Here is a 25,598-nt window from a genome sequence, read left to right as displayed (position 1 = left end):
GAGGGCTGTATTTGGGGCCAAGAGGACCTGGGTTCAAATCTAGCTTTAGGTATTGACAAGTTGGGTGACCAGTAGCAAGCCACTAGACTTGTTTGCTTTGGTTTTTTTGTTTGTTTGTTTGTTTGGTTTGGTTTTTGTTTTGTTTTTTTCCAATGAAAGATGGAAATGATAATGGAACTTACCTTGGTTGGTGTGAGGGTCAAAAGTGATAATATTTGTAAAATACCTAGCACATAAATAATATGTGTTTAATAAATTCTTGCTCACTTGTGCGGCTTATTGCTTTATCATTGTTTGTACATTGTCTCCCAGAGAGAGAAAGAGAGAGAAGAAAGAGACAGAGAGACAGGCAGAGAATCATAACCCATGACATATTGTTATACCCAATATTTATCTCTATATTTTTCCAATTTTTTTGTAAAAATGTCCAGTGCTTGAAAGGCTGTTCTCTGGTTGATCTCATGCATACTCAGCTTAGATAATAAATTGGCCTGGAATTCTGAATTTTAAGATTCATTCCTAGGTTCCTGTCATAGTGCTGGCTGCTATAGACATATTTTGTTGCTCTTGTTTTAGATAACATAGAACTTTAGTGATAAGAATTTGATTTTAGTTCTTGGGTCTATCTTGCCAATGTTTCAGATTCAATGTCAAGTTAAAGATTTTTAGTAAGCTCCCTCATTCCTTAATCTATTCTCTAGGTCCTAGTGCTCATCCTCAATGGAGAATGATGGGTATACCTCTTGTCTTTTTTTTTTTTTAACCAAGAATGTAGACTTGAGACAATATGACTCTCATCTGTCCTAGTGCCAAATGTCACTTTATTTTCTTTTCTCAGTTTTCCTTTCCTTTTCCTTTGTATTTAAACTTATTAGTCTCTTTCATTATACAGCAACAAAATTAGTGAAATTTGGGTAAAAAGTTAAAGGAAGGTCTGAAGACACTTGAAACATACTTAAAATTCCTCAAAATTATTTTTGAACACTTCTCACACATGGTGTTGAAATCTGGCAACAATGTAGCATGAAATGGTATTAAGTCCCAGTTGGTGAAAGTCACACTATTGGGGTGAAAGCCATTTTAAAGTGGGGTAAAATCCATTACAAGGATTAGCAAATAATAAGCAAATAATCTTAACTGTGTCTGGGAACTTACTCAAACTGATCAGCACACAGTTTTGTGTGATCCATATTAGGTTGTAAGACCTAACAAGGATATAGTAATAAGATGCAAGCTATAGCAAGACATAAGAAAGGCACTGTGAGCAGAACATAACTTTACTATATCAACCACATAGTTGTGGCTATCTAGACACTTAGCCAGCAGTGCTGCCTTGATCCTGGATCCATGGGACCCAGGCCCATTATTAAAGCTGCTTTCTAAGCATAATGCAAATCCACATCGACATATATAGTGATGCTTTCCAGTTCCCCTTTCCTTTGTTTGATTTCTATAATTACCACAGAATTTATTTTTAATTTTTAGGGATCCACTGAATAATCTGACTGCCCCAGTCTGCATGGCAGGGATCAGAGATCCAATGAAATTTCTGACAGCCACTTTCAGATAACCCCTATGTAAGTAACCTATATGATTATTAATCATATAATCATAATGGAACTTCTTTACTGTTTCTTTGGTAAAATTAGTTTGCCCTTGGTAGAGGGTGGGGAAGAGGATCTGAGTTTCCTTGGTTGGGGAATTCCAGAATCTATAATAATTGGCATATAATAATTAAGCTTACCAAATCTCAGGTCTATATTATGGCTGGGAAAAAAAGATAAGTGAAAGACCATAACAGCTGAGCCTTTCTTTTTAAAACTCATAGTGCATACTATGAAAGAAAAAAAGTATTTCCTAGCTAGTAAAGATATTTTAAAATGATTAATGGAGTTTTAAAATGGCATTATACATATATCTCCAAACTTAAACAATGGAGAAGACCACATGAATGTGTAAAACATTTCTCTTAATATTTAAGAGTGAGTCAGGGATGAAGTTTCAGAGATAATTAAAATAGTGAAAATAAAAATAAAGGGATTTTGAAAGAGTTTTTATTGAAATATCTTGAGCCATAGGTGTGAACAAAACTTTCTCTGCTATTTCATGTGGCAGAATAAATTAATTGATGGGTGATTCACAGCTTGAGGTAGATAATGTCAGTGGTTCCCTGTACCTAGATATTCCTCCCATATGATCAAGATCTCTTTAAGAATTAAATTTATGATTTTATTTCCAACCATTTCTATAATCTTAAATAAACTATTTCCCATTATAAAAAATCTTCTTAAGGGATTAACTTTTTAAATAAAGACCTAATCTTCAACTTTGACTCTACCTACCATTTAGAATACAATTGACCACATTCTAGGTTTTGTTTTTTCTATGGCACTGAAAGTGTGTGTGTGTGTGTGTGTGTGTGTGTGTGTGTGTGTGTGTGTGTTTCTGTGTGTATGTGTGTGTGAATAGCTACAAGAATCATTATATATATATATATATAACCCTTTGTGTATAGATATGAACAATTGTGTAAGTGTAATATCTGTTCAGCAGCATCATACAGTGAAATAAGCTTTAGACAGTTGGATGTGAATCCTGCTTTTTTGCTTATTATTTGCTAATCCTTGTAATAAATTTTATCCCACTTTGAACATGACTTTAAACAAGTCACTTCATCTACCCAAAACTTATTCTTCTCATCGGTAAAATAAGGTTGTTGGACCACATGACTTCTAATGTCTTTTATATCTCTAAACTATGGTATATGTAAATAATTCAGTGCTTTTTAGGAATTTATTAAATGTCTACTATGTATTAAGAACTGTGGTAGGTATGTGAGATAAAGAGAGAAAAATAATCATCCCAGTCCTAGAGAATCTTATATTCTACATTGTTGGTGGAATTGTGAACACATCCAGCCATTCTGGAGAGCAATTTGGAACTATGCTCAAAAAGTTATCAAACTGTGCATACTCTTTGATCCAGCAGTGTTTCTACTGGGCTTATACCCCAAAGAGATACTAAACAAGGGAAAGAGACCTGTATGTGCCAAAATGTTTGTAGTAGCCCTGTTTGTAGTGGCTAGAAGCTGGAAAATGAATGCATGCCCATCAATTGGAGAATGGTTAAGTAAATTGTGGTATATGAACATTATGGAATATTATTGTTCTGTAAGGAATGACCAGCAGGATGAATACAGAGAGGTTTGGAGAGACTTACATGAACTGATGCTAAGTGAAATGAGCAGAACCAGGAGATCATTATATACCTCAACAATGATACTGTTTGAGGATGTATTCTGATGGAAGTGGATCTCTTCTATAAAGAGAGCTAATTCAGTTTCAATTGATCAAAGATGGGCAGAAGCAGCTACACCCAAAGAAAGAACACTGGGAGATGAATATAAACTGTTTGCATTCTTGTTTTTCTTCCTGGATTATTTATACCTTCTGAATTCAATTCTCCCTGTGCAACAAGAAAACTGTTCAGTTCTGCACACGTATATTATATCCAGGATATACTGTAACCTATTTAACATGTAAAGTATTGCTTGCCATCTGGGGGAGGGGGTGGAGGGAGGGAGGGGAAAAATTGGAACAGAAGTGAATGCAAGGGATAATGTTGTAAAAAATTACCCTGGCATGCATTCTATCAATAAAAAGTTATTAAAAAAAAGAAAAAAAAGAGAATCTTATATTCTCATTTGTTCTATACTATATATAGAGTTTGTGGCAAAATAAATGAATAGAATCTGTTCTTCACCAAAGCCTTTGTACTGGGTCATGCAGATGAATCTATGTCTTTGAATGCTATGTTAGGAGAAATCAAGATCTGATAAATTCTATCAAGCCAGAAAAGGCCTGTGTAAGAATGATACCAGTAAATATCTATTATTTGTGAAATAATATAGCAATATATGAGGAATCACTTTACAAGTAGACAAGATATTAAGTGTAGATTATTTACCCATGGAAAATTTATGTAATTTGTAAATTATAAAATAACATTGATTATAGCTGCCTTCTGTTTTAATTGTTTGTTAATTTGTTTGAGTAATTATTGCAAAATGGCATAAAAGACTGGAAGATTTGAATACATTCTATGTAGGATTAATGCAAATAAGTAACCTAAAGGATACAAAGCAATGGATTGATTACTACTTTCAGTGAAGAAGACAATGTCTATATTAACAACACATGAATCTAACCAAGTAAATAGGTTAACAGGACAATTCAGCAAATAATTGTATTTGCTATAGATTTACCTTTTTTTTTTCTCAGCATTTTTTCTGCTTTTCTAATAACAGGTTTTATTTTCCATTCTAGGTAATCACATTGTACAGTAATTCAACCTTAGAATTTGACTATAATATACATTAGGAATTAGAAAGCAAATTTGACCTATAAATTTTTTTATGTAAATGAATAATTTCATGGTATTCAAAATTTTTCATGGAGATTTGGAAGTATGTTTTTAAACAACTTGTGAAAAAGGGAGTTTCTTTAATGATTTTTTGAAGGCATTAAAATGACTTTTTAGTGACTATTAATGCTTTTAATGAAAGCAATGTTTTGCCAATATTTTTTTTAACCCATTGTAAAATTCCTAGTAGTCAATATTAAGAAATCAAGCTGATACATGTGCCTGTTTGTTTCTATTTTTGTATATGTTTTCAGTTGTACTTGAAGTCAAGAGCTAATTCCTAAAAAAAATCCAAATGCTATTAATATATACATTGTATTTCCTATAAATGATGTGATAGTAATAGTCTAATGCCCTCCTCCCCCAAACAATTTTGATTAGTTTTTTTTTCTTTTAAAAGTATTGAGTTATGCTCAAAATTGATTGGTTCACAAGAACTCAAGATTTTGCTCGCTTGTCACTTTCACACTGCCTGAGTACAAAGTAGTCAGAAGGATCTCAAGGTTATTTCTGATATTTAGTTGGGAGAATATGATTGTAGCTCAAGGAGAGATTTGCTCAGCTCAATCAACTCAAGTTGTCTTTCATGGCCATTTTTATTGAATATCCTTCTTCTCTTTTGACTGACTGTTAAAAGACTTAAAAAAAAAAGAAAAAAAGAAAAATCCCAGCATCATGTGTTTGCTGGGAATGAAGAGGTTAAAGACGTTATGAACCATTAAATGTTAGTGATTATCCAAAAGGATATTACTTAATTGTTCTTTCTGATGGGATAACATTTTAAATGGCTGCTATTCAAAATATGATATTTTAATTACTGCTTTTATTTCTTTGTTTTAATGAATGTTTTTTATTTATGTATTTGTGCCTTCAGGAGAAGTGATCACCAAGGGCACAGTTTGTGTAAAACTACCAAGCCAGAATCTATTGAACATCTCTGTAATGTAATTGCCTCCCCAGCTGCAGACTACCTGGTTGTCGCCTGAAATGTGACACCGATTAAAAATTACAACCCCCCCACAAAAAAAAAAAGACTTAGAGGTATCTGTCACATTGTCTTCCAATATTGAACCTAAACTACCAGAAAAGTGACTGAAATTAAGACCAACACAGAACAGCCCAGTATGTCATGAAAACATACAATTCTGGAATATAAAAGCTGACTATACTAATTGAAACAAATTATTTAAAAATAAAAAATAATTAACCTAAAATATAAAATGAGAATATATTATATATACACACTATAGAATTGTATTTTATATATTTACATAAATATATATTTATATATATTTACATAATATATTTATATATTATATATTATTTATATTATACATTTATGAATAATAAGCACTGTGAAATACAAATATATATATACTTATATACTCTCTATTATGTATGTGTACATATATACTAAATAAGTATATATTACATATAAATAACTATATAAACTAAATAAGTATATATTACATTTTACAAGTATGTATATATGTGTATATATATATATATGTATGTATATATATATATATATATATACACACACATATATGTGTGTCTGCATATATGTGTGTGTGTATATATGTGTAGTATTAGGGATTTTTTTGATTTTGTTTTCTTTTTCCCCAAAAACAACAAAACAATAATTTCTTTATTGAAAAATTCTCTATAACTATATCATATATAATATAATACTCTTGATATATATGTATGTATATATACATATATATACATACATATATATATAAAACCATTCTCTATTAAAAGCTAATAGATGATTTAAAATATTTAGAATTTTGCTTTTCTACAAATTGAAATATTTGAACATGGAATTGCAGTTACAGAAAACTCAGAATTCAAGTATATACAATTTATAAATATTGAAAACTATCCTTGGTGCTTCATTATTATTTCAGATAAAGGAAAAATTTAAGGGGAAAATTAAGAATTGTTCAATGGTAAGATAATTTGAGATTGCTATAATCAGGGTAAGTAGTAGAAAGTCAACCTGTTATTGTCTGCATGAACTCAAAGGCAACAACCAAAGGACACAATATTTAGAAAGATAGATTTGCTTTCATTAAGACCAAACTAATAGAATTATATCTATCCAATAGTAGAATAGGTTTTCCATAGAGGTAATCAAATCTCAATAGAATTCTCCAATTAGAGATTAGAAGATCAGCTTTCAGGAATGTTGCAAAAATGGTACTATTTATTTATGGATGTGAATTAAAATTCTCTGAGATTCTTTTTATGATTTAATGTTTTTGTGAAGCTTACTGTTAAATGTATAATGCACTATAGTATTGATAAAAACAAGAAAGTCATTTTGATGGGCTTATATTCAGGTAGTATATGGGTTTTAGAGACATATATTCCAAGAACTTATTATCTACAATGTATTTCAGATAATGGATTAGTACAGTGTAGAATAAAAAATGTAACACTGTAGGCTATATATTCATCATGGATATTCTAAGTGACACGAGGCACTAAGTAGTTATGGTAGCCCATATGTGGCCTATGATTTACCTGCAATTGACATAAAGGGAATTGTGCTTACACTATTATTTACTATCCAGAGAGTGTAACATATAATTTTCCCACCAGGAGACAATTTTTGTGTAGGTTCCATGAACTGCTGAGAAGAAAGTATACTCCTTTCTGTGACCATTCAGTTTTCTCCAGAGATCTATCATACCTAATTTTTCTAATATTCTATTTACCTCTTTAATTTCTTTCTTATTTGTTTTGTGATTTGATTTATCTAAATCTGAGAGTGCAAGATTTAGATCTCCCACTATTATAGTTTTGCTGTCTATTTCTTCTCGCAACTCTCTTAGCTTCTCTTTAAGGAAGTTAGATGCAATACCACTTGGTGCATAAGGATGGCTACCCCTGCTTTTTTGACTTCACCTGAAGCATAATAGATTCTGCTCCAGCCTTTTACCTTTAGTCTATGTGTATCTCTCTGTTTTAAATGTGTTTCCTGTAAACAACAGATTGTAGGGTTCTGACTTTTGATCCAGTCTGCTATCCGCCTCCTCTTTATGGGAGAGTTCATCCCATTCACATTTGCGGTTAAAATAACCAATTCTGCATTTCCTGCCATCCTAATATCCCCAGATTATACTTTTCTTTTTCTTGCCCTCCTTCCCTTCTTCCCTATTGATCCCACTAACGTCACACAGCTCTCCCTCTTTAGTATCCCTCCCTCCTCCCTGGGAATCCCTTCCCCTTTCTTGTACCCTTCCCTTATTACTCTTTTTCCTTCTCCCTTTTCCTCTCCCACTTTTTAATGAAGTGAGAGAAGAATCTGTGTAAAACAAATATGTCAATTGTTTCCTCTTTGAGCCAACTCTGATGAGAGTAGGATTCACACAATGTTCCTCCCCCTCTCTAAGTTTCCTCATATATGATAGGTTTCCTCTGCCTCATTGTCGCATGTAGTTTCCCTCTTTTTATCTCCCTTCTTCCCTTTTTCTGGCACTATCCCCTTTCCATTTCTACTTCCCTTTTTTATGTTATATCGGTAAAATCAAATTATACATATGATTTTTATGTATATTCACAACAGAAATACAGTTCTCAAGAGTTCCTTTTACCTTTTTCTACTTCTCTTGATTCCTGTTGTTGAAGATCAAGTTTTTTGTTTAAGTCTGTTTTTTTCCTTAGAAACAGATGGAATTCCTCTATTTCATTAAATATCCATCTTCTTCCGTGGAAAAAAATACTCAGCTTAGCTGGATAGTTTATTCTTGGCTGCATTCCAAGTTCTTTTGCCTTTCGGAATATCTGATTCCAGGCCCTTCGATCCTTTAATGTTGAGGCAGCCAGATCTTGCGTGACCCTTATTGTGGCATCTCGGTATTTGAACTGTTTTTTCTTGGCTGCTTGTAAAATTTTTTCTTTAGTCTGGAAATTCTGAAGTTTGGCCACAATATTCCTTGGAGTCTTTATTTTAGGGTCTTTTTCAGAAGGTGTTCAATGAATTCTTTCAACGCCTATTTTCCCTTCTGGTTCTATTACTTCTGGGCAGTTCTTTTTGATGATTTCCTGTAAAATAGTATCTAGGCTCTTTTTTTCATCATAATTTTCAGGTAGTCCAATGATCCTCAGGTTATCTCTCCTAGATCTATTTTCCAGATCTGTTGTTTTTCCCATTAAATATTTGACATTTTTTTCCAATCTTTCATTTTTTTTGGTTTTGCTTGACTGACTCTTGATGTCTCAATGAATCAGTCATTTCTATTTGTTCAGTTCTAATTTTTAGTGAGTTATTTTCTTCATTAGCTTTTTTTACTTCTTTTTGTATATGTCCAATTGAGGTGTTTTGCTCTATGGAATTTTTTTCCATTTCACTAATTTTTTTTTTTTTAGTGAGTCATTTTCTTTTTCCAATTCGCAAACTCTGTTTTTTACCTTTTCTAATTCACATTTCACGAAATTGTTTTCTTTTTCCACTTTATCAAATTTTTCTTTTAATGAGTTATGTGCCTTTTCTATACTCTTTTGCATAGCTTCTCTTTCCTTTCCCCATTTTTCTTCTAGCTCTCTTTTAAGGTTTTGAATAGTCTCTTCTAGGAGAGCCTTTTGTATTGGAGACCAACAATCGTCTGGAGACTGTCTGCTATTAGTCTCTTCAGGGTTGAAAAGCTGTTCTCTTTCTGGGTAGAAACTATCAATCGTTCTTTTGATTTTTTTACTCATTTTGTTAAAGCCTGTAAGGTCTGCCTTCAGAGCCAGGAGGTTACCAGCTTCCTCTGCAGAGCAGTGAAAGGTATATGGACGGGATAGCTGTCCTGTCGACCGGCTACAAAAAGCAGCGAGGTACTGGAGTGCTCTGAGAAAGAGTTCCCCACCAGAAAGTAACTCAGGCCTGCAGGGCCGGGCTGGGAAAGTGCCTTTCAAAGAACCTCAGCTGTGTGAGATAATGACTGCCCTGGGGCTAGACATTTAGCAGTGAGAGTTTCACTTCCCAAGCCAAACCCTGCCCTGGGGCTGTGGGTATTAGCAGCTGAGCAGTGAATGGATTTGCAGGGACCAGAAGTGTCTGCCAGGGGAAGCACAGTCTGCTGGGGAAGTTCTATTGCCCCAGGCCGAATCCCCCACACTGCCGATTATAGCTGCCCAGGCTGTGCCCCACTGTTGTGCAGATTAGTAACTGCCCCCGCAAAAGCCCGAACTGCCGGATGTGGCCACAGGGCTGAGGTAAAGTCTGCCTGAATCACTTCCGGGTTTGAGGGGTTACAGCCAGATCTTGTTAGGTTCTGGTGTTTTTTAGAGGACCCTCTGTTTTAGGCTTTAACTTCTCTGCCAGTTTACTGCTTTGTAATCAAGGTAGAGCAGTTAGCCTATAGCAGAGTGGTCCCTATAACTTCTCTAGCCACAGAGATCACCCCCGACCCTGGTCTGCTCAGGACGCCAGCCTCTCCCTGCCTGTGCTAGTCTGTTCCTGGCCCCTCGGGACAAACCTTTCCTGGCGAGCTTCCGGATCGGTTGGTAAGTTGTAGTGCTTCTTATCTTCATGAATTTAAGCAGTGAAGAGTTATTTTTGAGGCTGGATTAAATATTTGGTTATGAGGGTAATGAGAGGAGCTTAGAGAGTCGTGTGTGCCTGCTCCACCATCTTGGCTCCGCCCCGGAAGTCCGGACATGGAGCTTTTCAACAATGAGATCATTCAAACCTGGTTCAATTATTTATGATGAAGAGAATTATCTACAACCAGAGAGAGGACTGTGGAAACTGAGTGTCATTCACAACACAGCATTTTCACTCTGTTTATTATTTTTAGTTTGTATTTTATTTTGCTTCTTTTTTTTTCTAATGCTGAAAGATAATTGTATAAATATGTATGCATATATTGGATTTAACAGAAACAAATTTAAAACTCCCAATCAAATACCAAATTTGAAATCAAGAAAATATAATGGGAGATGAATAAAATTGAAATTCAAAAAAAATTATTGAATTAATAAATAAAACAGTTGGTTTTATGAAAAAGAACAAAATAGATAAACCTTTAATTTATTTAGATAAAGGGGGGAAAATCATATAGTTGCTCTCAAAAATGAAAAATAATAACTTTCCACCAATGAAAAGGAAATTAAGCAATAACTAGGAGTTATTTTTTCTAAATAAATATCAATAAATTTGATAATCTAAGTGAAATGGAGGAATGCCTACAATAATATAGATTGACCAGATTAACAGAAGAGGAAATAAATTACTTAAATAGTCCCATTTTAGAAAAAGAAATAGAACAAGCTATTAATCAACTCCCTAAGGATAAATCTCCAGTGCCAAATGGATTTACATGTGAATTCTACCAAGCATTTAAAGAGCAATTAATTCCAATACTATGCAATCTATTTGAAAAATAGAGAAAGAAAGAGTCCTTTTATGGCACAGAGATAGTACTGATATGTAACCATTAGGGTGAAAATAGAGAAAGAAAATTATAGACCAATTTCTGTAATGAATATTGATGCAAAAATCTTAAATAAAATATTACCAAAGAGATTACAGAAAGTCATCTCCAGACTAATACACCATGTCCAAGTAGAATTTATACTAGAAATGCAGAGCTGAGTCAATATTATGAAAAATATTAGCTTTATTCACTATAGTGATTATTGATACAGTCAATAAAGCTTTAATTTTCAATATCAAACTAACAAATCATATGGTTATTTCAATAGATGTAGAAAAAAAAATTGACAAAATTCAACATCCTTTCCTATTAAAAACATTGGAGACTATGAGAACAAATGGAGTTTTCCTTAAAATGATCACTACCATCTATTTAAAACTATCATCAAGCAATACATGTAATGTGAGAAACTGGAACAATTTCCAATAAGATTAAGGGTCAAACAAGGTTGCCCACTAGCCCCATTACTATTTAATATTGTATTAGAAAATTTATCTTTGACAATAAGAAAAGAAAAATAGATTAGATCAAAAGTCAGATCTAATCAGTTGGAAAAATATCCAGTACTCATGGGGAGCCTAAGATAATATAATAAAAATTACAATGCTACCTAAATTAACCTACCTATTCAGTGCCATACCAATCAAACTATCAAGAAATTATTTTAGCAATCTAGAAAAAATAATAACAAAGTTCATCTGAAAGAAGAAAATATAAAGAATTTCAAGGGAATTAATGAAAACATGCAGATGAAGGTAGCCTTGGTGTCCTTCTCCTCTTTTTTCCTTTTTCTCTCCCTTTCCCTCCCTCCCTTCCTTTCCCTGACTTTCTCTCTGTCTATATTTCTGTCTTTGTCTCTTCCTGCTCTCTCTCTCTCTCTCTCTCTCTCTCTCTCTCTCTCTCTCTCTCTCTTTCTGTCTCTCTCCTTCTTCCTCTGCTTCTAAGAAAGCAGAAAAAACACTATTGCTGTAATGGACTGAAACTGAGCAGATGCACTGAGGTCCAAGCACTTAAGGCTAATTATCAATTGGACAATACTCTATTAATATATGCTTGGAGAAAGAATGGCCCTGCCCACTCTCTGTACAGGTTTGATCTCTTAATAGAGAGAGTTTAAGGCAGGATTTAGAGGGTGGAGTGAGAAAACCAGAGTCACTCCTGGCGGATTCGTGTCACGATTCCCCTCACTTCATATCACCATTCTATTCATATCCAAAAAGAATAAAGAACAAGGACTTTTGCTGATCCTGACTCCAGCTGATTCTAACATATCCAGAGTGCTAACACAGTATTCACATTTGGCGCCCATCGTGGAATCAAGGACCCTACTTTCACTGAAGAAGTCTCCAGTGACCAGGGAATTAGGTGAGTATTTTAATAGACAAACATAGAACTTACTTTGTTAAGGGGTAAACTAGTAACCTTTTCTGGCTGAAATGGGGCAAATGTTAAGAAAAGATTCTCATCTATCCCCAGTCCCATCCCCACCCCCACTCCTGCCCCGAAGGGGCGCTATAGAAAGCATGCTTAATTTGATCAAGGGACAAGGCTTAATTATAACTTGGGAACAGATCACTAGACTCATGAGTACATTGGAATGCATGTCCCCTTGGTTTTTAGAGGAAGAAGAAATTTTGCCAGACAATTGGAAATTGGTGGGACACCAATTATATGAATACTACAATGATAAAGCTCCTCAATTTTCATCGAAGCATTCTATGTATACAACATAATACAGTTGGCCTTAAAGAATCCTGCAAATTATAGAAAAAAAGAAAAGTTCTAGGAATAGCCAGATGAGGAAGTCTGAGGAGAAAGAGGAAGACAATGAACAGATTAATGACCATATCCCCACAGGGCATGGAAATTTAAGTGAGGTTCAACAGTGTGGTGATTTTACATTTCACCAGGCAGCTTCAACCCTGCCTACAGAACAGATAATTGACCCTCCCTCATCAACTCCATCTTCTGGGATGGAGGGAGGAGGAGTAGTGGGATGGGCAATGATGCCACCAGCACTGATCCCTCCCTCCCCAGCAACCACCCCCTCCTATGAGTAGATTGCAAAAGGCAGTACTCAAAGCCACTGAGAACGGGAAGGATATAAGTGGGTTAAAACTACAAATTTATCCTGTGATTCAACAGTTTAACTTTTCAGGTCAAGAAAGTAGAAAATACGGCTCTTTTGGTATAGAAATCCTCAAAGACCTGAAAAAGGCTTGCACTCTTTATGAGGCTACATCAACCCTGAGGAGACTAAAAACAAACAGTCTCCAGGTGAATTCCCAAAGGAGGAGAGCATCTGTTCCTCAGCACAGATGAATCTTATAGAAGAAATTAAAAAGGCTCTCACAAGGGAGCTAGAAGGAAACAAAATAGTCAAACTGGAGTACCTCCAATCATCTATGACCAATTAACAAGTGTAGGTTCTTATGCAGACATCTCAGTACAGATTAATTATTCCATAGCAGCATATGAGCAAATTCATCATACTTTTCTGGTTGTCCAATGATTCTCAGATTGTCTCTCCTGGATCTATTTTCCAGGCCTGTTGTTTTCCCAAGAAGGTATTTCACATTCTTTTCCATTGTTTGATTTTTTTTTTTTTTTTTTGGATTTGCTTGACTGATTCTTCTTGTCTCCTCAAGTCATTCAATTCCATTTGTACGATTCTGATTTTTAATGAAGTATTTTCTTCACTCACTTTTTAAATATCTTTTTCTAATTGTCCAATTAAGTTATTTTGTTCTATGGATTTTTTTTCCATTTCGCCAATTTTTTTTTTTTTGAGAGCTATTTTCTGTTTCCAGTTCACTAATCCTATTTTTCAAGGATTTGATTTATCCACTCTGTCTTTAAGTGAGTGGGATGACTTCTCCAGACTCTCTTGCCAAGCCTCCCTCTCCTTTTCCCATTTTCCTTCTAGCTCCCTTGTGAGAGCCTTTTTAATTTCTTCTATGAGATTCATCTGTGCTGAGGAACAGACGCTCTCCTCCTTTGGGGATTCACCTGGAGACTGTTTGTTTTTAGTCTCCTCAGGGTTTAGAGTCTGCTCTCTATCCATATAGAAGCTGTAAAGGGTTAAGATCCTTTTCAATTTTTTGCTCATTTTGTCAGAAGAATCAAAGACAAACTAGCAAAGAAAAAAAAAAAAAAGAAACAACCCTAAATGGAGTCTGCTTTTTTTGGGGGAGGGAATGGGTGGTGTTACCGAGCTTCCTCTACAGACTGCGGGGGGCAGCAGTGAGGCACTAGCCCTACTGTGCTGCACCTGCGCTCTGAGATCTGAGAGCTTGCTGAGACACTGTGGGGGAGGGGTGGCCAGGTCCCGAGAGACTCCAGCTGTTTGGGGTTGTATTCTTTACCCCATGTGTTTTTAGCTTCTCTGCTGGGCTGCTGGCTTGCTGCCAGGCCAAAGTATCCAATCCTGCAGCAAAGCTCCTTCAGCAGAGACGGGCTGAGATCACTCCCCACCTCCTCTCTGGTCTGCTGGGCTGTGAGCTGCTTCCCGTGCTCTCGCTGCCACTCCCTGCCCTTATCCTGCACCCGATCTAAAACCACCCCTGCCCTCGAGGAAAAACAGACCTTTCCTGGCGAATTTCAAGGATGTATTCTCTTGGTAAACTATTTGTGGGTTTTTTTCAGTCAAGCATTAATTCAGAGGCTTGTAATGAAATGGATTCTGAGAGAAAAAGTGGAGCTTACACAGCTGTGTGCCTGCTCTCTGCCATCTTGGCTGGAAGTCCACCTGTGCTATTTTTAATATTATTTTTCCCCTTTTATCTCCCCATCTCTTTCAAACAGGTTACAGTTAAGTACAAATATAGTTAGACACACATACACAGCACACAAACACACATACACACACCCCTCTCTGTCTATCTATCTGTCTATTTATGTACACACATATATATTTTTGAAGAGATACTTCAAACTAAAATATATATAAACTGGAACTCAATATCTTTCACTCACAAAACCTCCTTAATCCTGAACTTTCTAGATTCTATCAATCACACTACCATCTTTCCTGTCATCTAAGCTTACAATCTTGGCGATGTCTTGAATCTAATCTCTTTCAATTCACATACTCAATAAATCACAAAACCTTGCTATTTCTCCCTATAGCTATCTCTTTAACAAGATCCTCATCCCCACATTTTTAATTATTTTAATAGACGCTTAATTAGCTTCTCTTCTTTACATTTCTTAGCATTACAGTTCTGTTAAGGGACAGGTCAGTTCTCAGAAAGCCTCCACACCTGTGGGTCATAACATCTGAAGGAGTTGCAAGGCAGCCTTTGCTCACACAGGTGTTGCAGACTGAGAATGAGATAAATCGGAGGCAGAGAGAAGAGTAGGGGGGCAGACAATGCAAAGGCCTCTGTCAGAGAAGTCAGAGAACAGCAATTGCCTCTCAGTCTCCTTATGTCATCCTCTCATAAGAAAGATCCATTCTGCTGGTCTGGGTTGGACCTCCAGCAGCCACTGTCAGGTGGCTCCTATGTATTCCAATAGCTCTCCCATGTATTCCAACACAGCCCACCCTACAGAACCACCAAGTAATTTTCTATAATTTCCTTCCCTAGTCAATCAATTCCAGGTTGCTTATTGTTGTTGTTGCTATTTTTATTGTTGTTGTTTTTGTTGTTTTGTTTTGTTTTGGTGGTCATTTATTGTTGCCACATAAGATAATGCATAAATTCCTCTCTTTGTCTCTTTAAGTCTAGTGAACCTGACGCCACATTCATTAGACATTATTCCTTCTCCTCCAGTACATTTTCCAAATATACTGACCTTGTCTTTATTCCTAAAAAATACAATCCATCTGTTTTCTTTATAACTTTGTCCTAGTGATTCTCTATGGCAGAAATTCAATCCTTCCTAATGTCCTCCTCTTCTAATTCCCCTGTTTTTCTAAGACACAACAAAAATGTCTGCAAGAAGCCTTTCCTGATTCACTCCCAATTAGTGTCCTTCCTTCATAACTATATTGTATTCAACTTCTTTGTATATATTAATTTTGTATACATTTGTGTTTATACACTTTATATTCATTCTGTATATATTTAGATATATCATATGATTCCCAGTTCCTTTCTTTTAAAAGTATAAATCTTTTGCAAGTAGAGATTTTATTGTTGGCAGTATATCCAGAATCTGGCACAGTACCTAGTAGTAGTTTAATGAATACTTGTTGAATCCTCTCCATCATTCCTATTAAACAGTAAACATTTATCAAGTGTTTAGTCTGCTAAATTTTAAGAAATAACATTATAAAAGGTAGGAGGGAGAGGGAGAGAGGGAGGGAGAAGAGAGAGAAAGAAAGGGGGGGAGACACAGATGCAGTATATGTGCAATATAGTTCAAGTGAAAATACTATCAGAATAGATGAGAGGAAGGTCTTGTGCAGAAGATAAATTTTGAGATGTTTTGTGAAGAAATTCAAGAAAGCTATGAAGTAGAGATGATGGGAGTCCACTCCATCACTCCATAGTCAAGGAGGTAAAGTGTTAGAATTAGCAAGAATTTCAGTGTCACTCTATTGCTATGTGGTAGAGTAAATGATGAGATATTAAGAGTAAGATCACTGGAAAGGTAGGAAACTGTACTACATGCCATGAAGAAACAAATTCTAATTAAAGGATTTTTTTTTCTTGAATATAATTGAGAGCTTTAGAAGCTTACTGAGTGTGGGTGAATGGGTAGGGATGATGATGGTGACATAGTGAGAATTATGCTTTAGGAAAATTACTTTTGTAGCTGAAGTTGAGAACAAATTGAATTGAGGAAATACCTGAGTCAGAGATACCAACAGAAAGTGAGACTCCTATCTCCATTATTCACCTAGACCACTGGACCTGACTTGCCTGGTAGCACTTCAAATGAAAAATGTTTTAATCTGAACTCATGATTTCCTTTACAAAAATTGCCATTCTTCCCATCTTCTGTATTTCTGTGCCATACCTTTTTGTTATTATCCCCACTTGAAATCATCTTTGACTTATCTTCTCTCATTATTTATAGTTAATAGTTGTCAAGTCTTGTTTCTCTCCCATGCCTCTTCTCTCTTCTGCACTTACACTGCTATCATCACAGCAGAGCACCTCATTATTCTCCCCATATACTACTGTTATGCCTTTTGAACTGATTTTTCACCCAGCATAGTTGCTTTTCAAGACATTCTTTACACTACAAAGCAAGCAATCTTTCTAATGCACTAGTGTTATTGTGGCAGTTCTTGATTAAAAACAACAACTTTCAGTGGGCCCCAATAGTCTAACAAATAAATTATGATTTCATAACCTTTGGGGATAAGCCTCCATCCTCAACTGGACAATATATCTGTCTAATTTTATCTTACATTCTACATTTTCCCTTTCCATCCTGGAATTCTCCATATTCAGATTTTTCTTCATGTCATGTTCTATTCCTAGAATGGATTTTCAAAACCAACCTAGTCTATTGATAGATATTTCTTACTTTGAAGCTTAATTTATGTGCCACTTTCTCTGTGATTGCTTCTTCCCTCTCCCTGGGAGAAAATGATATCTCCCTCTTGAATTTGCCATTGGATTTTTCCTAGTTCTCTCCTTTGATCTAATACAATATTTTTCATACATAATTATTGTTTAGGTACATACATGTACTTTTTGGAAGCAGTGATGGTATAGTTTAGAGAATGCTGACTTCAGAGCCAAGAAGATCTATATTCAAGATCCATCTCTGTCATATCCACATTGAGTGACCCTAGTTAAGTCACTTAACATCTTACAGCTTTAGGCACCTAACTCTATTTATTACACTGGTATGTCAGTCTACATTGGTTGAGAGTTTCCTCATCTGAGAATTCCCTATCACTATAAAGATTGCAAGCACTTTGGAACCAGCCAGGATCTATATGTTCATCTATGTATGCATACTTACTTGCACATAAAAAATGGAAATCAATTCAAAACTCATTTTTCATGTGGGAATCAAAGGGCTACTTATATAATGTTTAATATAGGTAATTGGGAGAATATAAACTTTAGACAATAAACTGTTATTTCATGGAGCGTTACATAGTGTGCTTGACTTGGAGTGAGGAAGATGTGACTATAAATCTTTCCCTGGATATGTTTTTAGTTGTATCATCCTAACACATTAAACTCAGTCTCAATTTCCTCATCTGTAAAGTGGGAGTGATAATTCTACTTATATGACAAATTTGTTGGGATCAAATTACATGCACACACACAAACACACACATACATATGTACATATATAATGCTTCATACATCTTATATAATTATTAAATATATAATGATTATTTGATAGTCATTAGACAAACACAAATTATGTAATGCTGTATATTCTACTTAAGATATTTAGAGTATTATTTAAAATATAGAAATACAACACAAAGCGAGAGAGAATTTTGCCCCTCACCAGGAAAATCAAAATTGGCTCCCTAGAGTTGTCATTTAAGTTTTGCTTTAAAGAAAAGATAAAGATTCAACTGGTAAAAAAAAAAAATGGAGATGGTACATTTTCCAGGCTTAGGATACACTGAAATATGGAAGCAAGAGAGCAGATAATAGTCCAGGATGAGCACTTGTTAATTAATAGGCTAGTAATTATTAAATATACATAGTATATGAATTAATGTACGTACTCTATCATCATTTTGGAGAAAAAAAGATAGGAGTACCTACCCTCACAATAGATATATTAATTGCTTATATTTTGAGTCATTGACAGTTTAGAGTCACTGAATAATGACTGAACAATGCTTGAACCCCTGTCCTGCAAACAAACAATAAAAACCTTTAGCTAATTATTTCACTTTGTCATTTTAAAATTCATGTTCTGAAGGAATCACTTCAATGGCTTTGTCTAAGTTTGCATTTAAAATATCATAAATATTCCCCAATCATAAGAAATACAACAAATGAATATATGTCCTTTAATAAATGTATTTAAAATAAAAATATTCCAAATGTCATAGAAAAAGATTATTTGTCTCACAATTGGAGGCCTACATCTGTAATCTTAGTCTAAAAGATAATTGAGGTTAGTGGATTTCTTGAGACCTAGAGGTCTGAGGAGCAGTGGGATAAGCTCAATAAGGTATCCACTCAAAATACAACATTAATATGGTGAGTCCCTAAGATTGCAAGGGCAATCAGTTTATGTTTTTTTTTTCTTCTTCTAAAAAGGAGTAAATTAATCTGAGTTGGAAATAGAGCAGGCAGAACTGATCCAAGTTGTATTAAGACTGAATAGCCCCTGCCATTCAGTCTGGATGAAACAGGGAAACAGGCTTTAAAAGTCCTCATTTTTATTCAATATAGTTTTAGGTCATTTTTGTTTTGTTTTGCTATGTTTTTGCTACCACAAAATAGGAACTAGAGAATGAAGGGAAAAGTAAGAGAATATGTCTCTCTGTGCCTCTTTCTGTGGCTACGTCTGTCTTTCTATTGCTATCTCTGTCTTTGTCTTTCTCTCTGTCCTTGTGTCTCTGTCTCTGCCTTTCTCTATCTGCCTCTGTCTCTGTCTTTGTTTTGCTCTGTCTCTGTACCTTTCTAATTCTCTTTCTCACTATCTCTCTGTCTCTCTATTTCTATGTCTCTGTCTTTGTGTCTCTTCTTTATTTTTATCTGTCTCTGTCTCTTGTCTCTGTTTCTATATGCCACTCCCCATTTCTCATTCTGTTTCTGTCTTTCTCTCTGTTCCTCTGTTTACTGTCTCTCTGTATGTGTCTGTCTCTGTCTTTCTCTGTGTGTATGTCTTTTCTCTGTTTCCCTCTGTCTTTTTTTTTTCTGTCTCTGTTTCTCTTTCTTACTATCTCTCTGTTTTTCTTTGTCTCTCTATTTCTATATTTCTATCTCCATCTCTATCTTTCTGTCAGTTTCTCTCAAAAATGCAATGAAAGTGCCTCAAAATGTTAAACTGAAAGAAATTCTCAAAAGGAAAATTATTAAAAGGGGAAAAAATGTTCACCAAACTTAAGAAAACAAAGAAAAATTTCTGAAACAATCTTATGGCTTAAACAGAAGACAAATCCAAAAAGTCCAAAGAAAAACTTTGGAATAGCACTGTTGAAAGGAAGGAATTGTTATTAGGAAAGGAAAAGAAAGGTTAAGAAATATTGCTTCTAATTTTACAATTTAATATATTAATGAATCTCATTCTATTGTTCTAGGTCACATAGAAATTTTGTCACATTCAGGAGTTTATTTAGCCTTGAAAAGTGTTTCTTTCCAAGGCAGAGTCAAGATGGTGGTACAAAAGGCAAGAACTCACCAGAGCTCTTCCCTAAATTCCTCCAAATGTCTATTATAGAAACTAAGCATATTCTAGACTGTCAGAATTCACAAAAAAAAAAATGAAATGAAACAGTTTTCAAGCCCAAGATAAGTTAAAAGGTCAGCAGAAAATATCTTACATCAAGGTAAGAATGGAGCACATTCCAACACAGGCCAGCACAACCCTAAGCAAAAAGGCTAATGACTAATGTGGAAATAAGTTTAGTATGCTTATACATTTATAATCTTTGCTAATTTGCTTACCATCTTGTAGAGGAGCAATGAGAAAGAGAAAGGAAGGAAAAATGCATATCAATATCTTATAAAAATGAATGTTGAAAACTATCTTAGAAGTTTTAGATACTTCTAAATTAGAAGTAATTAGAAAAAATAAAATACTCTTAAGTGAAATTTGGTGAGTCTATCTCTCCTTTCTCTTTTATTTTTCCACTTTATATTTTTAAACAGAGTAATAAATCAAAGTTTTAGTTTTTATTGTTATAAGTTTTGTTATATTAACCTAGGTATGAGTTATTTATTTTTTGGATAAAACCTTTAAGATATAATTTTACTATAGCAAAACAAATGCCTTTATATATACTAAAAGCAAACAAAATCAATAAATATAGTAGGTTCTTACATTTTATATGACTTCCAGTTAAGTAAATATAATTAGGTCTATTATAGAATATATTTTACAAAACCTTGACTGCTCCAGTCTCTTCCTTCACTCAAAGTGTTATTTATACACATAAAATAATTTTCATAAATATCTTGTACATCTTTGAAAGGAGACACATAGATCTGTGAGTAATGAACTTATCTTGATGAGTTTTGTTTATGTGATAATTATATTCATGTCATTTATATGTATTTAAGGTTCTTTTTTTTTTTTGTACTTGATATTTTGAGAATTGATTCACAGATAACCTTGCGATTGTGTTACCTTTATCGTGGTATTGCTCATGCTTATTTGATTTAGTTAATAGAAAGCTGCCATCACTGTTTTTTTATTGTTGTTGTTATGTGGTTTTTTAGAGCTATTTTTTCTTTCTCATGTTTTTCAGTGTCTAAAATCAAACATGGTAGTTTCTACTTTCATTGATGGAATAGACTGCTATAGTAATCTTAATAGGTTTTTATGTTTATTCTTTTTTATGTTTTTATTCTTTAAATGATCTTAAGTTGTCTGACTTAATTTGATATCTTGATAAATTTTCTATAAACTTGTTTTGCTATAAACTGCTTCTTACTGTTTTACTATATTATCTAGCACATGACTTTCCATCCAATTATAATGGAGGACTGGTAAATAAGCAAATTCCTTATGAACATGTATAATTTGGTCACCTCATCCAATCTACTCATGAAGTTTGAGCATGCACAAAAAAATCTGTAATTATTAACTACATGCTGAACAGGAGTCTTTTTTGATTGTTAGTAAGTCCAGAACTCTGTACATTCAGAAGCTGGTATCCAACCAGGGTTTGTTCATTGGTTCTGAATATTTCTAGTCTAATTGGAATTAATGAAGAATAAGTTGTTATGGGCTTTGGGGTGGGAGGGTCTTCAGGCTTCTTATCACCCAAAATTGCATGAAGCTAAAAGCACCTGTTCTTGCTGTTGCTTCCATTATTATTATGTCTACTCTTTCATTTTAAAAGTACTAATTACAGATGAATTTCATGATCTCATAAATTTTGAGAGGTCAGGAAGTTGAATCAGGAGAATTCCAGGAGCAAAAATCCATGGTAGCATTTTCCAACAACCAAACAATAAGAATCAATGCCCTCAGTGATCTGCTAGTCTTACTCTAATAGTAGCAAGGGGGCTGATTCACCAATCTATTAGCCATGCCATATCTGCAAATGAAAATAATTGTGGCAAAGCCTATGGGGGGAAAAATGTGGAAATCTAAACCTGGTTTTCCCAAGAGTAGAAATGGCATAGAACAAAGTGTGGCTTGAGGAATTGGAAGGAAATGTTTGTAAATTCTCCTTTCATTTTTTCTTGACAGTAAATATACCTGTTAACCAGCATTGATTGGTTAAATAAAACTGGCTTGTTAATAACTGCGGACTTACTATGAGAGAAAAAGTAGCTATTAATACTTTATGTATGCATTTGCATATGCATACACACACAAACACACATATACACACACTTCCACAATGCATATTCAAATGCATATGCATACACATATAAAATATATTTACATATTACATCCATTAACTCTTCAGGGGTTCTTCAGAATCCTAAGAGGCAGATGCAGTCAAAATTGCTTTGAGAAAGTGAGACTGGAGTATCACTAGATAGTTTTGTAAGACTGTACAAAGAAGTTAAAAATATATAGCATTTTCCTTTGGTAGCTACAGCTATTTGTTTAAAAGGGAGGGAGTTTAAGCATTTGTTAGCTGTTAATTTTCAGGCTCCTTTTCTATCTTCATAATGTTAAGTCATTTATGTCCTTTTAAAATACCTTGAGTAATTTTAATAATACTGTCATCTATCTTTTTTACTTTATCTGTTTATTAGTTTGTTCTGTGAGTGTGTGTGTGTGCACAAGCATACAAGCATGTGCGTGTACGTGCGTAGCAATAAATTAGCTTAGGATTTTTAATATTAATTGCAGTTTGCATTTTATTCTTATTTTAAATTTAATTTGGTATGAATTTTGATAATTGTCAATTATCTGAATGTATCTAGACAATTAATAATTCAGATTATAGGCATAAGCCCTATAAAATAAATACTTTTTTATAATGCCATTTTAATTTTTGTAATGATATTTGTTCTATCCACCAAGGGAATGGTTCTCCAGTCTAATTGCTTCTTCAAACCTGTATGCAAGGTTTTTCAACTTTCATACACAAAGAGGAACAATGACATCATTATATTGGGGTCAAGGTACAATGTGTTTGAGGATTGGTCATCAGTCTAATGTGAGTTTAGAAAACAATCAAAGGTTGGGCAAAAAGATGTGTATATCAATTTGCCTAGTATTCCAACTACTTAGGATAGATTCCATGTATGTAATTGACTATTTTATTGTCATTATTGAAAGGTGGGAGATGTGGGTAACTCATTTGTACAAAAACATTCTTGATAACAGCATATGCAACAAACAAATTGAAACATTGAGGAAACTAGCCATCCAGATGACTGGAGGATAGATGAATTATTTACATGAACACTATGAAATGCTATAATATCATAAAAAATATTAAAAATGAATAATAAAAATAATGAAATTTATATGAAATGATGCTTAGTGAAGAAAACAACAAAATTATTAGCATGCACATTGATCTCAATTAAATAGAGATAACAAAATAGCAGTAAGTTCAAAATTTATATAAAGAAAACAAAAGAAATGAGCGCAAAGGCAAGGATAATATAGATATTCTTATATTAAAGGAGAAATATGCATTTGGGAATTAACAATGCATAAATAATTTAAGTTTTCACATATATTTCTAACATTTATAGTCTCCAGATTTCTTTGTTTTATCTTGCATTTTTTACTGCCCTTTTTTATTTATTTGAATACTTGTACCTGTCAAAAATAGTTTTTAAAATATATCAAAAATAATTTTTAAAATGCATATATATGTTATAGACAAAGGGAAGAAGAGGAATTTCAAAATTGAGTCAGATGAACTCTCTAGTTTATAAAATAGCTATTAAAATCCTAGCATAGCAGTTTTTATTTTTTAGCACTATGAATTCAGAAAAGAGAAGAAAATTTTATAGTTTCTTCTTCTCTACTCTAACAGTATTGGCTATGTTAAAGTGTCTTTTTTTGTCTATTGAAATTCATGATTCCTATTGCATTGCTTTGAAATAATTCATCTAAAATATGCATTACAAATTGATTCAATAAAAATTAAAACAAACAACCAAAATCTATAAAGCAAGTGTGTATTACCTAACAAGTAGTGAGGATAAATGTATAACCATAAATCTTACTTTCAGAGAACTTGCACTCTAGTTAGTAAGGTAGTAGATATAATCAAAGATCACAAATTAGACAATAAAGAAGTTCCCATCATTGGTCAAATAGAGTTGTATGAGGGATTTGAAGATGATTACATCATTGAGTTAAAGGATTAAAACTTTTTTTCTACACTTCTAGGAAAAGGAGCACTGATGCTATAAAAGAATAGAACTGGTGAATAGACAGCTAATTGGCACAGTGGAGAGATTGCTTAGCCTGGAGTTAGAAAAACTCATCTTCCTGAGTTCAAATCTGATCCCAGATACTCACTGTATGTATGAAACAGGGCAAATTACTTAAATTTAATCGACTCAGTTTCCTCATCTATATAATTACCTGGAGAAAGAAATGGCAAACCAATACAGTATCTTAGCCAAGAAAAATCCAAATAGGGTTTCAAAGAGTTTTACACAACTGAACAGCAATGATGTCTTTTAGCTGTCTCATTCAATTCATCTAAAGTTGTCATGTCTCTGTCATGTTGAGTTGTCTACTAAAATCCCCTTTCAATGCATCATTATTACTTAGAAATGACTATAGTTTCATAAAAGATATTCAAGAGAAGCTTAAACTATTAAAATTTCCCAAGATTAAATAACTTCAAGGATGTGCTCAGTCAAGGATAATACAGCATTCATCTCAGGACCTGCCTATTTATATTTTAAAAGCCTCTTCACCAGGTTGGCTACAGAGTGGTGAATGTTTTGGACACACTAATTCTTTACAATTATCAATATACAAAAGTTGTGCATACAGTAGTGGAATGGTCAATCCCTCTATTAAGGAATGTGAAACATAATTTGCTACACTACAATAATAACAAAAATGTCCTTTTCCCTCATGGATCTTACCAACTAGTAAGGTGACATGGTACCTACATAAATAAGGGCAATACAAAAATAATCCATATTAAATATATTTTAAATTCATAATTTCCAATTGTATATGTGCCATTGTTTATGAATTATAAATGATTTATGCATATGAGTTATTAACATATATACAAACTAAATCCATATTAAATCTAGAGTAACATTGTTTCCTGGAGGAGTGAAAGAAAATTTCAGGGAGGAGATAGAATTTGAATTAAGCTTTAAAGGATGGGTGAGCTTTTAGCAGATAGAGATGGAAAAGAGGGAATTCCTGATGTAAGGAATCACATGCCCAAATGTGAAGTTATTCAGAAGATGTATTGGGAAGGGGGAAAGCTTCTGAGTCTTATTATACAAGTAGTAGAAAGGGTTCCAGTAATAAAGGGAGACCTCTGGATAGAAGTCGCCTGGAGAGCACTGAATGCCAGGTTAAGAAGTTTAGACTTTATTGAGTAGTTATATGAGGGTACTCCAATTTCCAATTTTTTTCAAAACAAGTTCTATGTTTTCTTCCATAAACAAAAATTTTATGGAATTCTTACCACAGGATAAAATGAATAAAAAGTTAGCTGCAATTAGATAA

This window comes from Antechinus flavipes, chromosome 1 (assembly GCF_016432865.1).
Source record: "Antechinus flavipes isolate AdamAnt ecotype Samford, QLD, Australia chromosome 1, AdamAnt_v2, whole genome shotgun sequence".
NCBI lineage: Eukaryota > Metazoa > Chordata > Mammalia > Dasyuromorphia > Dasyuridae > Antechinus > Antechinus flavipes.
The sequence above is the reverse complement of the archived record's forward strand: the minus strand, read 5'-3'. Positions refer to the sequence as shown.